Genomic DNA, 14,749 nt, shown 5'->3' on the forward strand with positions numbered 1-14,749 from the left:
TCGTTTACTGGAATTTATATTTGAATTTACGAAGGAGTGCCTTAGTGTGAAAGATATGTGGGTTCTTAAAGTTCCATCCTTTCCTTTTAGTTTCTCCTATTTATAACGTTATAAAATAAGTACTAATGCTTACCTGCTAACTAGAAATACCTTCCCTATCCCTGAAATTATCTACAACCCGTCCCTTACCTTTAGCCCCTATGTTTTCCTTCTTAGTCTCCTTTTTACTAATTGGGCGTTTATAGTATATAACCTTATATCTCCTAAGGAGCTAAGTAAGCTCTATATTAAGCTAGGCTATAATAAGCTACCGTTATGGCTGAATTGGAAACTAGACGATATTCCCGTGTTCCGCCGGTTAGTAAAGACTCTAAATAGCTGGACCATTTCTCGTAACGAACCTCTTTTATATTCTACCCTTGTACCCTAGACCAAAGGGCTTAGGGAGATTATTGGCTTTGCTTAGGTCTCTTGCCTATATTTGCTTAGATATGGTGCCGGAAAGGCATTTAATAAGAATAGTAAGCTCCGTTGCGACCGGCCTTTTTATTAAAAGAACTAAAGAGAAATATAGGCAATATTAGCAAGGCTATATAAAACCTAATAATGCAGCATGCCGATATACGAACGTTCTTAAGGTACTACCTATCGCGGCGTATTATAGCAGACACATAGGCGATTATCTAAGGCCTTTAGCCCTAAGATATATTAATGCGGGCCGCTTATACTATAAGCTGTTTAATTAATCCTTAATAACCGCGGCGGCTTATAACAGAACAATCTTTATTAGTTAACAATTATTCTACTATCCGTTCTCTACTTAAGTAAAGAAAGTAACTTAAATACCGTTTTAAAGGTAAAGCTATAAAATATCTAAAGTATAAGGCGCTTAATGGCGAAATTAATAGCGAAAGGTAACGTTAGTGATATACACTTCTTAAAGATATTAAGAAGACTTGGGAATAGGAGCAACTAATACGTAATATTAAACTGCAGCTTACTGGCGATTAAGTTAATATAGAGGCTGGGGTAATAATAGATCTCTATAAAGGCATGTTATTAAAATAGAAGGAATTAGTTAATGCGGTTGTTAGCCTACTAGGTACTATATTTAAAGAGGAGATTTATTAACGCGATAGGGCTAATTATATGGTTATGCAATACTATAAGGTTAAGGAAGGTAGAATATACCCTACCGCTTTTAAACTTTATAAATAATCTAGTGGTTATATAATACTAGTTAAGACAATAGATAAGGCTAAGATTAACTCTTAAGTTAAAGCCTTAGAAGTAGTTAAAGTGTTAGTATATAGTAAGAAGAGGCTAAAGATATATTTTCTTTATCTAGGTAACGAAAACCTATTAATTAAATAGCGTATATATTTGTTTTATACCCTAGGTAATTTTAGTAAATACTTTAAGTAGAAGTACCTTGCGAATATTAGGGAAGGGGAAAAGATCTAATACAACCTCTATTAGGTTATTTTGGCGCATAAAATGCACTTATAATAATATTGTTACGGACCTTGTATTGGCAGTAGTAGAACTACTAAGGAGAGATATAAATGGACTAGTAGTAGAAGTATGGGAGGTGCTGGAACCAGTTAAACTATAGGACGAGGGGTAGCCAAGTTATATAGCTAGTTACGTTATAAGTTCGGAACGTAAAAACGTAGGAACGTAGAAACGTAATATACTAACATACTAACGTACCAACGTACTTAATACATTTCTTAGGCGTAGTATTGTATATTTAAAGGACTACAGTCCCTACTTAAATAGTTCTCTTCTTTATAGTAAATCTTAGAATATAATTAGAGTTAATCTATTAGGTAACCACTCCATAAGTTATTATTATATTATTAACTTCTTATTTACCTATATACCTAGCCTATTAATAAATCTACCGTAGTTTCTACTATAAGGCTTTATTATATATTTACTACTATAGTTATAGTATTAATAAAGTTAAATAATATGCTACTAAAAGTAGTAGTTATAATAGCGTTAACGGCAGCAACTATTAGGATTAAGTAATAATACTAGTATAGCAAATACTAACTCTTAGCTAGTTACGGTTGGACAACTATAGGAAATAGTTAATTAATTAATAAATAATAATAGGATACTTAAAGAAAGAATTAATAGAATTAGAGTAGTAAAGGTTAAGCTACTATCTATTAAGCAATTCTTAGGGAAGAAGTTAAAGCTTAAGGGATTTCTTACATAAATGCACTTTAAGGTTACGTAAGAAGGAGTAAAGCTAGTAACGCCTATAGATTAAGTCGTATATATAGAATTGTTTCTAATAAAAAGGGCACTTAAGTAGTTTAAGCCTTATTTAACAGAGGTATAGGAAAACGGTATAGTAACTATTAATTAGGAGGTATAGTATATATTTACTAGTTAGAACGGGTTTGCGGAATACTTAATATAAATATATAAAGACTTAGAGGTAACTACTATAGTAAAAAGAAAGCTTTAAAACCTAGTATAAAGAACTTTAGTAATTAAGTATATAATATAGTTTTAAATATTAGTAATATAAGTTAAATAGAATAATAAGGCGCTTATAGTATGGTATAAATAGGGACTTAAGGCAAAAGTTTAAAATATAATTATCCTAATAGAGGATACGGATACCCTTAAAGAGTTAATTAACTAAGTAATTAAGATTAATAATAGGATCTACTAGAGGGAATAGACTAAGAAGGGTTAGAATAAAGTTTTATAGTTATATAAGGCGTAAAGCACGTATTAACTAAGTTAGAAACTATAGTATAGTATAAAGCTAATAGACCTAAGCGGTACTAAAAAGGGCTATAAGAGATGGACTAAGCAACTATAAAAATCTAGAGGATAAAAATTAAGTAATTAAAGGTCTAAGGAGCAGAGGCTAAATAAGGGATTTTAGTAGTAGAAGATATTTAGGCGGACTTTATAATAAGAAAAATAGTTTAAAAATGAAGCTTATTTAAATTATAGGAAATAGGGTTATTTTACTAGAAATTATAAAGATAGTTAAAGTAATTATATGGTAAAGGAAACTAGACTAGTAAAAGAGATATATATATATATATAAAGGGATAATAGTATACTATAAGGAATAAAAGAGTATTTAATTAAGGGTATTACGTTTTATAATAATAACATATACTAAATTTATAAAGATACTAAGTATGACGTAAGCTATTAGCTATAGGAGCTAAAATTATTAAAGTTTAAAGGAACTAATAAACTATCTTATAGATTAGATATTAAGGATAATAAATTTTAATATAGGTAAAGTATTTAGCGATAATAAGGCAATAAAGGCAGCTTACTAAAAATGTATAGACCTTAGAATAGTTATATTAGAAGTAAAGACTAAAACCTTTATAGAATAAGGATTAGTAATAGAAATTATAACACTATTAGATACGGTATTTATCGCTTTATAAGACGGAAGGAGAAATATCTAATAGAAAGGATTAAGTAAGTAAACAACTACTAGTGCTAGCTTACCACTTAATAGAGGCAAAAGGCTATAGGATTAAGACTCTTAAAATAAAATAAGACTAGCTTAAGGACCTATAATAGACAACAACCAATAGAGCAGAGTAGTAGCTTAGTTTAAAGATATATAAATAAGCTTAGGGTAGAGTTTCCTAAAGGTATAAGATTCTTAAAGTAAGATAAGTAAGATTTAAGACTTTTAAAATAAGATAAAAATACTATAGAAGCCTAGTTAGACTAAGGCTAGAGTACAGCTTAAGAAAGAAGTAAGCTTAGGACTAAGATTTTAGCAATAGAATAAGGACTATTAAAGAAATTGTAAGTAAGGCTTAGTAATAGGATTAAAAAGTTAATACTATAGTTAGAAAGTAAGAAGACTTTAAGGATCTACTTATAAGGTAAGTAAATAAAGAAACTATAGAAGAATTTAGATAGAGAATTATTATATAGTAAGAATAGAAACTAGATAAGAAATCTAGTATACTAGGTTGTATAAGGAATAGAGCACCTATATAAAGAATTACTAATAGGCTAAAGGTAGAAACGCTAAAAGCAAAATAGCTAGACGAACTAGAATAGGAAGAAGACTTAGGAATTTTAATTAGATTTAAAGAATAATATATAAAGGGCTGTTATAATATAGTAATAAGAAGATACTTCCTTATAGATAGATTGTATATACTTAGGGAGCTATACTAAAGGTAGTATAGGCAGCAATATAATAATAAGTAGGAAGATTTCTATATATAGCTAGATAAATAGGTTATTTAGAACCACCTAATTATAGAGAAGGCTATAACTTATATTAAGGGAGCCTTAATTATAATATTAAAAGATCTAAAGGAATAATTAGAGGACTAATGAAGTAAAAGATATATCTTAGTACCTGCGAATAAAGTTATAACGTTTAGATTAGATAGATAGAGGTTTAGACTTAAGGATAAAGATAAGCTTAGAGTTAACCTAAAGCACCTAGTGTATTATATATTGGCGTAGATTATATATATAGTATATATAAAAATCCAAAAGAAAAGAATTGGAAATACCCTATAAGAATATATTAGGCGCTAAAAGAGTAGTAATACTAGAATGCTAAGTATATATATAAATAGCATTTAACAGAGGTCTAGGAGTTAGGAGGTTTAATATTTTAACTAAAAAAATTCCTTACGAAGAATGCTTAAATAGATAATAGTAGTAGGAATACCTAAAGAATATATATCTATAGTATATTAAGGATAAAAAGCGAACTAGGTATTGGCTAAAAAAGAAGCTAAGTATAATAGGATTAAGTAGCTAATAGTTGGGAAAAGTAAAGGCCTATAAAACTAAAGAAAGCTAGTAGTAAAGCCTTAAACCCTTAAAAGAATTTAAGGACAATACCTAAATTTATAAGTTAATTAGCAAGATTAGCAGTTTAAAGCACTAATAAATAGTAAAGTAATAAGAAACTATATCTTACTAGTAGTAGTAAAATAAATAGGACTACCTTATAGATAAAGGAGTATCTATATCTATTAGTTACAATTTTAGAAGATATAATAGCCTATAGAGGAGGCATTATTAACCTTAAAACAGGACCTATTTAGATAACTATTAAAGGGAGATAAATTAAGATATCTTTTAATATCCTACTATTAGGACAGGATAAGGCAGTATAAAAAATACCTTAGTTATAGTAATATAATCTAAAGGTTAATTAGGTTATAGGTTAGGTTAATATTAGAGATATATAACAATATAAGAGGCGTATAGTAACTAAGTTAGTATAGTATTAAGTTAGAGCGATATATAAGGAAACTAAGAAAGGGTTATTCTATATACTAAGGAGATACTATAAATATAGTAAAAGCTATAGAGCCTAAAAAGCTGTTAAAGTATATAGTATAGAACTATAAGATAGAATTAGAACTAGAAATAAGCCTAAAGTTCTTTCCAATCTATAAGCTTACTAAAGAAGAGTTAAGAGCACTTAAAGAGTTTATCTAAGAAAACTTATAAAAGGGATATATTAGACTATTGTAGTTATTAGTAGGATATCTAGTACTATTCGTACTAAAGAAGAATAGAAAACTTAAGCTATATATTAACTATAGATAGTTAAATAGTATTATTAGGAAGGATAGGTATTCTTTACCCTTAATTAGTAAAATCTAGAATTAGATAGGTAATGCGTAAATTTTCATAAAGATAGATCTAAGATAGGCGTACTATTAGATTAAAATTAAGGAAGGTAATAAATAAAAGATAGCCTTTAGGTGAAAGGAAGGACTATATAAACTATTAGTTATATAATTTAAACTTATAAACGCATTAGTAATATTCTAAAAGAGGATTAATAGCGTATTAGAAGAACACCTTAATAACATTATTATCTACTTAATAACTAAGGAAGAATATGAAGAATACGTTAAATCGGGTTTAAAGAGACTATAAGAAAAATAGATGCTAGTAGTAATTAAAAAATGCAAGTTCTTTACTAGGAAGACCAATTTTATTAAATTTATTATTAGGCTAGGTTATATTAGTATAGACCTAAAGAAAGTAGAAGGTATAGTAAGTTAGCAAGAACTAGAAAACGTAACGTAGTTAAGGTTATTTTTAGGGGTTTATAAATACTATAGGAGGTTTATAGTATAATAGTTAAAGAATATTAAACCCTTTATAAGGCTTATAAAGAAGAAGGAACTATAAGTTTAGGGAAATAAATAGAAAAAATTATTTAAGGAACTTAAGGAGTTATTTACCTAGGAACTAATTTTTAAAACCTATTAACCAGGATTAGGGATAGTTATAAAAATTAATATATTAGACTTTATACTAGGAGTATATTTACTATAGAAGTATAAAAATGCATAGTATTTAGTAGCATACTATTGTTAGAAGATAATACTATTAGAGTTAAACTATAATATCTATAATAAGGAGCTATTAGATATAGTTATAATACTTAAATAATAGAGAGTATTCTTATAAGGTATAGATAAACTATTTATAATTAGGATAGAATATAAAAACCTAATAGGGTTTTTAATAACAAAAGAACTTAACTAGAGATAGGTTAGATAGGTAGAGATACTTATAGAATACCATTTTAAGATTTAGTATACTAAAGGTACTAAGAATATAAAGGTATATAACGGGACTAGCCCAGTTACAATAGGAATGTCTTAGTGAAACACTCGATAGATAAATTCTAACGCTTTAACCGAATTCTGCCAGATTAATTAAATTTTACTAAAGTCCGTTAAAGACCGCGTGCGTATATGCGCACGTATTGACCACTAAGCCCCTAACTATTTAATTATATAATTCCCTTATTATTCCCTTCTCTTCTTTACGCAACGTCCTCTTCTTAGCGAGAGCTATATACCCTTAGATTTAGATAGAATTTATATCGTTCCTTTAAATATTCCCTAAAGTCTCTTCGCGCCCTTATAAGGTAGACGTATTAAGTAGAAAAGCTAAACTATAAAATAATAAGAAGCTATTAGGGGTAATACTACGCAAAGATAGTAATAGATTAATTAAGTATAATTATTCTAAGATTATAGTAACCTAGAAATATAAGTTACCGGAAAGTAATTAGATAAGGAGAATTTAAGAGGCGTAATTTAAGAATTTAGAAATAGACTAGTATAAGTAGAGAATAAATATATATATCCTAAGGGGAATAGTAGAGGAGTTTATTAAAGATTTTTATAGGGGAATAATATAAGGACATAATAGAATAATAGGCTTAGTATTAAGACTCTAAGAGGAGTATATTATTTATAGAATCTAAGGCTTAGTAAGAAAAGTTATAAAGAAGTATCTAGATTGCTAAAGAAATAAGCTAATAAGGTATAAGCTACATAGAGGACTATAGCCTATTAAGATACTAGAAAGACTATAGGAAGTTATATTATAGAACTTTATTATAAAGTTACTAAAGTTAAGAGATTCTATTATTAGATAGGAGTATAATATAATCTTTATAATAGTAAACAAGTTAACTAAATAGGGCTACTTTATAGTATATATAGAAAAAATCTTAGCGGAAGATGTTGCTAGAATTTATATTAATAATAATAATTTATTACTTAACGTCTAATTCAGATCCCTATTAGGCCCACGCGGACTACTCCTTATATATATATAGGGAGAAAACTCTATTTAAGAAAACCCCGTAATCTATCTTCCTGCCTTTTAGGACTCGCCTATAAGGCGCCTATAAGTTACCTATAGTGCTTTTACTACCTTACTTTTTAGCCTTTTTAGGAACCACTGCTGCCGTAATAAGCCTACGGACGCGCTAGTATTATAAACTTTACTCTACTACTATAGAGTTATTAGGGGGCGCCCGTTACTTACCCTCCTACCCTTTATTACTATTTCCCTTATAACCCGGAACTGGTTTAGTATATTTTAGCTAATAAGCTACTAGGTAACCGCCTTAAGACCTTTTTATATTAAGAGTAGTGTATTATAGTTCTCTGTGCTAGCTACTAAAAGTATTACTTCTTAGTTAGTACGTAAGGGGCATAATAGTATTATATATTTTAGTGTCTGTTTTAGCTAGCTATATTTATATCTTAGGCTACCTACTAGGATACCTACCCGGTAAAGCCAGTCTTTTAGTCCTATTATTCCTGTTCTTAAAAGTGTCGCTATTATATTTTCTGCCTTTATTAGGCCTTCTTAGAGCCCTAAAGTGTTTACCCCCTATAGCGTTAACTATGCTACGGCTTAGGTTCCTCTTACCTTAGTTAGCCTCTATACCTTTAACTCCTATATACCTCTTTAGTGTTAGTCTAACCAATATTATATTACGGTAGATAAGTTTCCTAGCATTCTTTTATACTCTACTTTAGCTCCTTTCTCTTACTTATTATTATCTTTACTAGCCTTTTACGCCTTTCCCTTCCTCCTCTATATGGGCCTAGGCCCTAAAGCAGCACTATTTTTCTTCTGTTTTCTTTACCTATTTCTTTAATATATCTTCCCTACTTTAGGGTTATTAGTTTATTCTCCTATAGGGCGCCTTAGAGTCCCTCTATAGTTTATTTAGGCGTATCTTAATATACTTTATAATATTAGAGTTGCGTTTATTTTAGGCCCTTTATATTATAGCGGCTTTAATATATAGTTATAGGGGGGGAATATTGGCTTCCTTCTTAAGTAGTGCTGTAGCCGTTTGCTTATATCCGCCTACCATACTCTAAAGGTAGGCTATTTAGACCTTTTAGAGTGGTTTAAGGAGTGACTTAAGGGGGCCTTTCTTAGATTCTCTAATGGCCCAAATACTGGACTTATACGTTATGGTTGGCTAGATAACTACTATATATAGTAGGCGTAACCTCTAAAAGCATAGGCCCTATATAGAATTAACAATCCTAGATAATGCGATATACTATACTTAGCCCTTATAGGCCGCTTACGCCGCATATACGCTCCACCGGAGCTTACTATCTACCTATACTCCTAATACCCGTAGGCCCTAAACTAGTTAACCCCTAAAGCCTTAAATGCGGATTATATGCTAGAGATCTACAAATTAATTACGTTTTCTTATAAAATGGATTAGCTGGTATTTCTCTAGTAAGAATTAGACTCTATATTGTCTTGCTTATTTTATATAGGTATTATAAGCTTTCTCTAGTATTTTGCAATTCTCTACAGCTAATGGCCTATATATAATTAGGTTTATATTATTAATAAAGCCTATCCCCTAGGTTGCCCCTTCCTTAAAGGAGTTAAGTAGGTTGCTTATAAAGAAAAGGAAGAGTATAGGCAAGAGGGGTAATCCTTATGGTATTTCTGTTGTAACTGTAATAGGGGGGCTCTAGTATCTACTAAAGACTAGTAATGTTTCTTTCTAACCTATAAACCCTTAGATAAATTATATAATCCACTTTAGAAAGCCTTTTGCCCTAAAGATATATAGGAGACGCTTATAGGGTACGTTATTATAGGCGCTACTAATATCTAGGCTAAGCATTAATACTATAAAGTCCCTTCGCATCGCCTATGTAGATTTAATAGTAGTAGCGAGTAGTGTAAGTGCTAATAGTGTTAAGCGGTTCTTTCTTACCCCTATTTAGCTCTATAGTAGTAGGGCGTGTTCCTTAGCCATATCTGCTATGCGGTCCGCTATTACCTTTTTTAGGATCTTACTAAGGGTATTTTTTAAGGTAATAGGGCGGTAGCTTCCTAGGATTAAGTAATTTGCTTTACCTTCTTTTTATAGGATAACCGTCGTTATGGATCTTCTAAGTTGTGGGTAGTAGCCTATAGTAAAGCATACTCTAGCTATATTTATAAGCTAGGGTGCTATAAGTGGTCTATAGGTCTTTAAGGCCTTATTTAGAATCCTATCTAGACCTAGTACTATATTATTTAAAAGGCGGCTAATAGTTCTAGCTATTTCCTCTATTATTATATCTCTGTTAACCCATAGGTAAGTTACCAGTACTTTACCTATAATATTACTAAGGTCTACTAAAGCCGGTTAGGGGAAGAACCTTTCTATAAGGATCCTTACCTTCTTATTATTATTATTAGTGGCCTATAATTCCCCTACTCTTTATAGGGGTAGTAGGTATAAGTCTTTTGCTAGTTACCCTGCCTTTTTCTTTGCCTATTTTGCTATAGCCCACAGGCCTTTATTATAGGGGAGGCTTAGGTTAAAAGTATGCTTATTTATAAATCGTCTCCAGTTATTTCTTGCTTCCTTTTTTAGGGTATTCTTTAATTAGTTTTTTGTGTCTTTATATCGTCTCTTATCTTTAAGGTTGTAGCTGCTTAAGTATTTCCTTTTTACTTGTTATTGGCTAGCTATAAGAACCGCGTATTATACGGACTATGCGTATTACATATAAAGGCCCAGTTTAAGACCAGGTAGTGCTCTTTTAGCCTATTTTTAATTGCTACCTAGATCCTTTCTAGTCTTCGGTTAATTTCCTTAGGGGTGGTTAATAAGCCTTGCTTATTTAGTATTAGGTGGATTTCTTCTAGGTCTTAAAGTTATTATTTAACTATATTAAGGAAACTGTCTGCCTTAAGCATCCTTATTACGTATCTTTTGCTATTTAGTTACGCCTTAATATCTAAATCTAGCTGTATCTGGATGGGGATATAGTCTAAGGTAAGTGCCTATTCTTCCTTAGGGTTATACCTTTTAAGTCTCTAGTATAGGCCTTCGTCTATAAATATAAGGTTAATTATACTTTTAGTAGGTCCTTATTGCCATATAATTACTCTAAGGGGGGTGGCTAGCTTAAGGCCCCAGGTATCTATAGCTTTTAGTAAGCACTTTACCTATTGTTTAGCAGCGACGTAAATACCCCCCTACCGCGGGTGGTAGAGGTTTATGTCTCCTAATAGGATAGACTCTATACCTTTGGTTTTAAGTAAGCTTATTACTAATATAATATTCTCTATTTATGGGAACCCTTTAACCCTAGGGTTATATACATTAATAATTTATACCGGTCCTCTATATGTCTAGATTATTATAACTATAATATCTAGATTAACTGCCTACTATAACTATAAGGATAGGCTAATAGTCTTACTAATTATAAAGCATACGCGTATAGCTGCTTTTAGTTTGTATAGGAGCTGGAATCCTTAAGGGTAGTATATCGATTATATATAGGTATTATAGTATGGCTCTTATATAGCAAGGATATAGTATATCTTTAGGTCTAGACTGTCTAGTAAGGGCCTTATAAGACGGTGGTTTGTGTTGCTATAGTTATACTATATAATGGATAGGTAGCGGACCCCTAGTAAGGGTTCTTCGCCTTTCTATTATTTCTTGCTTTTTCTATTTCCACTTTCTCTAGGATATTTAAAACTTCTATCTCTTATATCTGCACCCTAGTTACTACTTATATATAGAGCTTTTTATTCCCGTGTCTTATGTTTCTACTAGCGCTTCTATATCTAAATTTGTTATTATCTCTAGTTCTTCCCCTATTCTTACTGGTTAGCTATATACCCTTTAAGAGTTGGCTACAAATTTTATATTTACCGCGTTAAGTTTAATTCTTAACTGTCCCGGTTTTAAGCTTACTATAGCTGTCTATAAGGGTCTTCCTACAGGGCGTTCTCTCCCTTATATCCCCTGTGACCCTTATATCCCTATACGGTCTAGTAATATTACATAGCGTTACTTCTAGCCCGTTAAGGCTTAGGATAGCTAGCCTAGCCCCCTAGTATTAAAGGTAGGAAATGCTAGAAAGGCACCTGCGCCCCCCTAGCTTATTACCTATTATTTCCATTTATATAACCTAGCATACAGTTATTCCCGTAGCTGTTAAGCCCTTACCTTTTATCTCCTATATTTAATGCAGTCTTCTCTCTTCTACGCCTTATATATACTTTAGTGGCAGTTTATATATTTTATTTAGTCTTAATTTAAGCAGTGTCTTATATTGTAGGGGCCTATATAGTGGCCGTAGCATACCTATACTACACATGTGGATTAGGTATGCCCCTATTATATATAGCGATAACATTATTCTAGGTGGAGTCTATAGTTATAGAGCCTTGCGTTATATATAAGGCCATTTATAATAATACCTTTTTAAATAAGAAGTTTTTATATTCCTAGTATATATATGCTAACAATAAGGGAGCTATGCGTTTAACTAGCGTTTCCCTAGCAAGTCTCTAGCAACCCTTATATTCTTTTATTATTCTTATTAACGTAGTCGGCAAGCCAACGGGCCATGCAAGCCTTTGGGCCACCCCACCAAACCACCAAGGATAAATATAGCAAATTACTCAACTACGAACGATTGTATTTGGTGTAGCTATTTACTAGCTACTTATTTAACGTCTAGGGCACGTACGTGCATTGTGTTCTATTGATTTGCACATGCTATACTTGCGCACTGCCCGTTGCGGTCGCTCAGCCGCTGCCTCTACTGCCCCCTCTACTGCCCTTTCCTAGACAGCTTGTGCACGAGATAGGCCTTCTGCTCCTGATAGAACACCCCCCTTAGCTATATACGTGCGCCGCTATGCTCTCTTCCATTTCTGGCGCTGGTTTTCTATATATAGCTTCTCATTTTCACTTGCAAGTAGGACAGCGCTTAATATTGCCATTTCGCACCCCTTGATAAGCTGGCTAAGGGCTTATTCTGTTAGACTTAGTAGGCTATGCGTACGCCGCCTAAGATAGCGCCTTAGTAGAGCCGTCTGCTGTTATAGCTTAGCAATATTATAGGGTGTTTCAGCTGCCTAAGATGCATTTAACTGCGGACGGCGTTGGGGTAATGGCGTCTAATATTCAGTGTGCAGCTATACTAGCACGCGGTCAGGGCTATATGGAACTAGGCCAGTAGCTGCGAATCCTGCCAGTATATTGTTCCGATGTAGTGCTATAGGCCTAGCCTGCCTATATAGTGGTAGGAATTCGTGTTTATTAATATGGTTAATGCCGCGGCCCATAAGCTGTTTAACGAGGCGTCCGTACGATTGCTTAAGGACCGAGAAGCAGCCTACATCCAGCGGCTGTAGTAGATGCAACGAATGCGCTGGCATACAGAGGACGACTATCTGATGATCCAGGCAGTACCGATCAAATTCAGGCGATACGTGACTGTTGTGGCCATCTAGTACTAGCAGCCGATACGTGCCAACCGTGTGATCCTTTGTATGCTTATTAAAAACCTCCGTTAACTAGGTTAGGCTAATCTCATTTGTCGTCTAGCCATTATTGCTAACACTAATTAACTAGTTGTGTGGGATAATATTATTCTTATACCAAGCAGCTTGGTGCATTACTGCCTTAAAAATAATAAGTGGCGGAATTGCGACCCCTAGGGCATTAATATATTCAATAATTGTAACCCATTCTCAATTGCCTGGCTATACTATTCTAGGCCGGCCAGCCCTATTAGTTCTAGTAATAACTTTTATAGTTGCAATAACACCTATCTAGTAGCCAGTTTTATTAAAATTCTAAGTATCCTCGTTAAGAATCCCATATTAAATTTTTATATTTTAGACGCGTTTAAACCAGGCTCGAATAAGTATAGGATCCTCGCATTTAGCACGCTGGTAGTCGTACTTGCGATTCCATTTAGATTATAGGTTATTATGGCGCTTAATAAAGTTGTGTACCCATTGCTCGCCAACTAGTTGTGATTTAGTGTGCTAAGTAGCCAAAAGGCTAGCTATCTGCCGTACGGTAGCAACCCTAGGTGGCATACCGCGTTAATCCATTAATAGAATCCACTGCTTAAGGCTCTCTTCTTGCACTGGTATAAGACGGCGATTTGGGGCAGTAGAACCGCGTCTTAGTTTAATGCCTTTATTGCGTTACTGGGCTGTTGTTCGGGGTACATTATATGTCTTTACGGCAGATCGGAAACTTAAGATTTGGCCTTGCTTATAGGCATTAAGAGCTAGAATAAGTCTACCCTCTTGAAAAAGGGGTTTTCTTATTGTGGTGTAGCCATTGAAGTAATAGTTGAGTAACGCGTCGCGTCTTTGGCGATTTTGATGGGGTGGCCCGGAGGCTTGCATGGCCCGTTGGCTTGCCGACTACGTTATATACTTAGTTTATATTTTCTTATTAAAGCTATTAGATTTGGGTAATTTTAAGTCTTAGTATAAGGTATTCCGTTTATTTTACTATTTTATATATAGTTGCTGTATTATCTACCTAGTATTCCTTTTCTACCTTAAGGTTTAGGGGAACCGCTAGGACTTTAACTAGGTAATCTTTATAGAGCACTTTAATACCAATACGTTCTCCTAGCCTATCCCCTACCCTAATAGCTCGTTTCTTTGCCTATTAGTCCCTTAGGGTAACTCTAATATCTCTACTCCTAAGGTATTGGATTATAACAACGTTATAGACCTTTTTATAAATCTTTATAAGGACTTTTGTTTCTAATTATCCCCTAAGCCCCTCTACTTTTTCTATACTTGGTTATATTATAATTATATACCCAGATATTGTCTTTAGGGGGGTAGGTTCCCTATACTATAGACGCGTAGCTATAGCGGCCTAGGTACGGTTCGCCGGTAAAAAGGAATTATATTTATTTTTAATTTTACTTAGCCGTTAAAGGATTTAATTAAGGGTTTGCTAGAGGGGTGCCTATGGTTTACTGGACTAGCGGAGCTATTCTACTAGCTGCATTAGTTCGTTATAGCTAACGGTTACTCCCCTATAACTACAAATACTAAACGCGTCTAATAGGCTTTGTATTTTATTAGATGCCTTCTTAATAGAGGTCTTTCCACTCTATAG

The sequence above is a fragment of the Cenococcum geophilum genome, assembly GCF_001692895.1.
Source record: "Cenococcum geophilum 1.58 unplaced genomic scaffold K441scaffold_56, whole genome shotgun sequence".
NCBI classification, from domain to species: domain Eukaryota; kingdom Fungi; phylum Ascomycota; class Dothideomycetes; order Gloniales; family Gloniaceae; genus Cenococcum; species Cenococcum geophilum.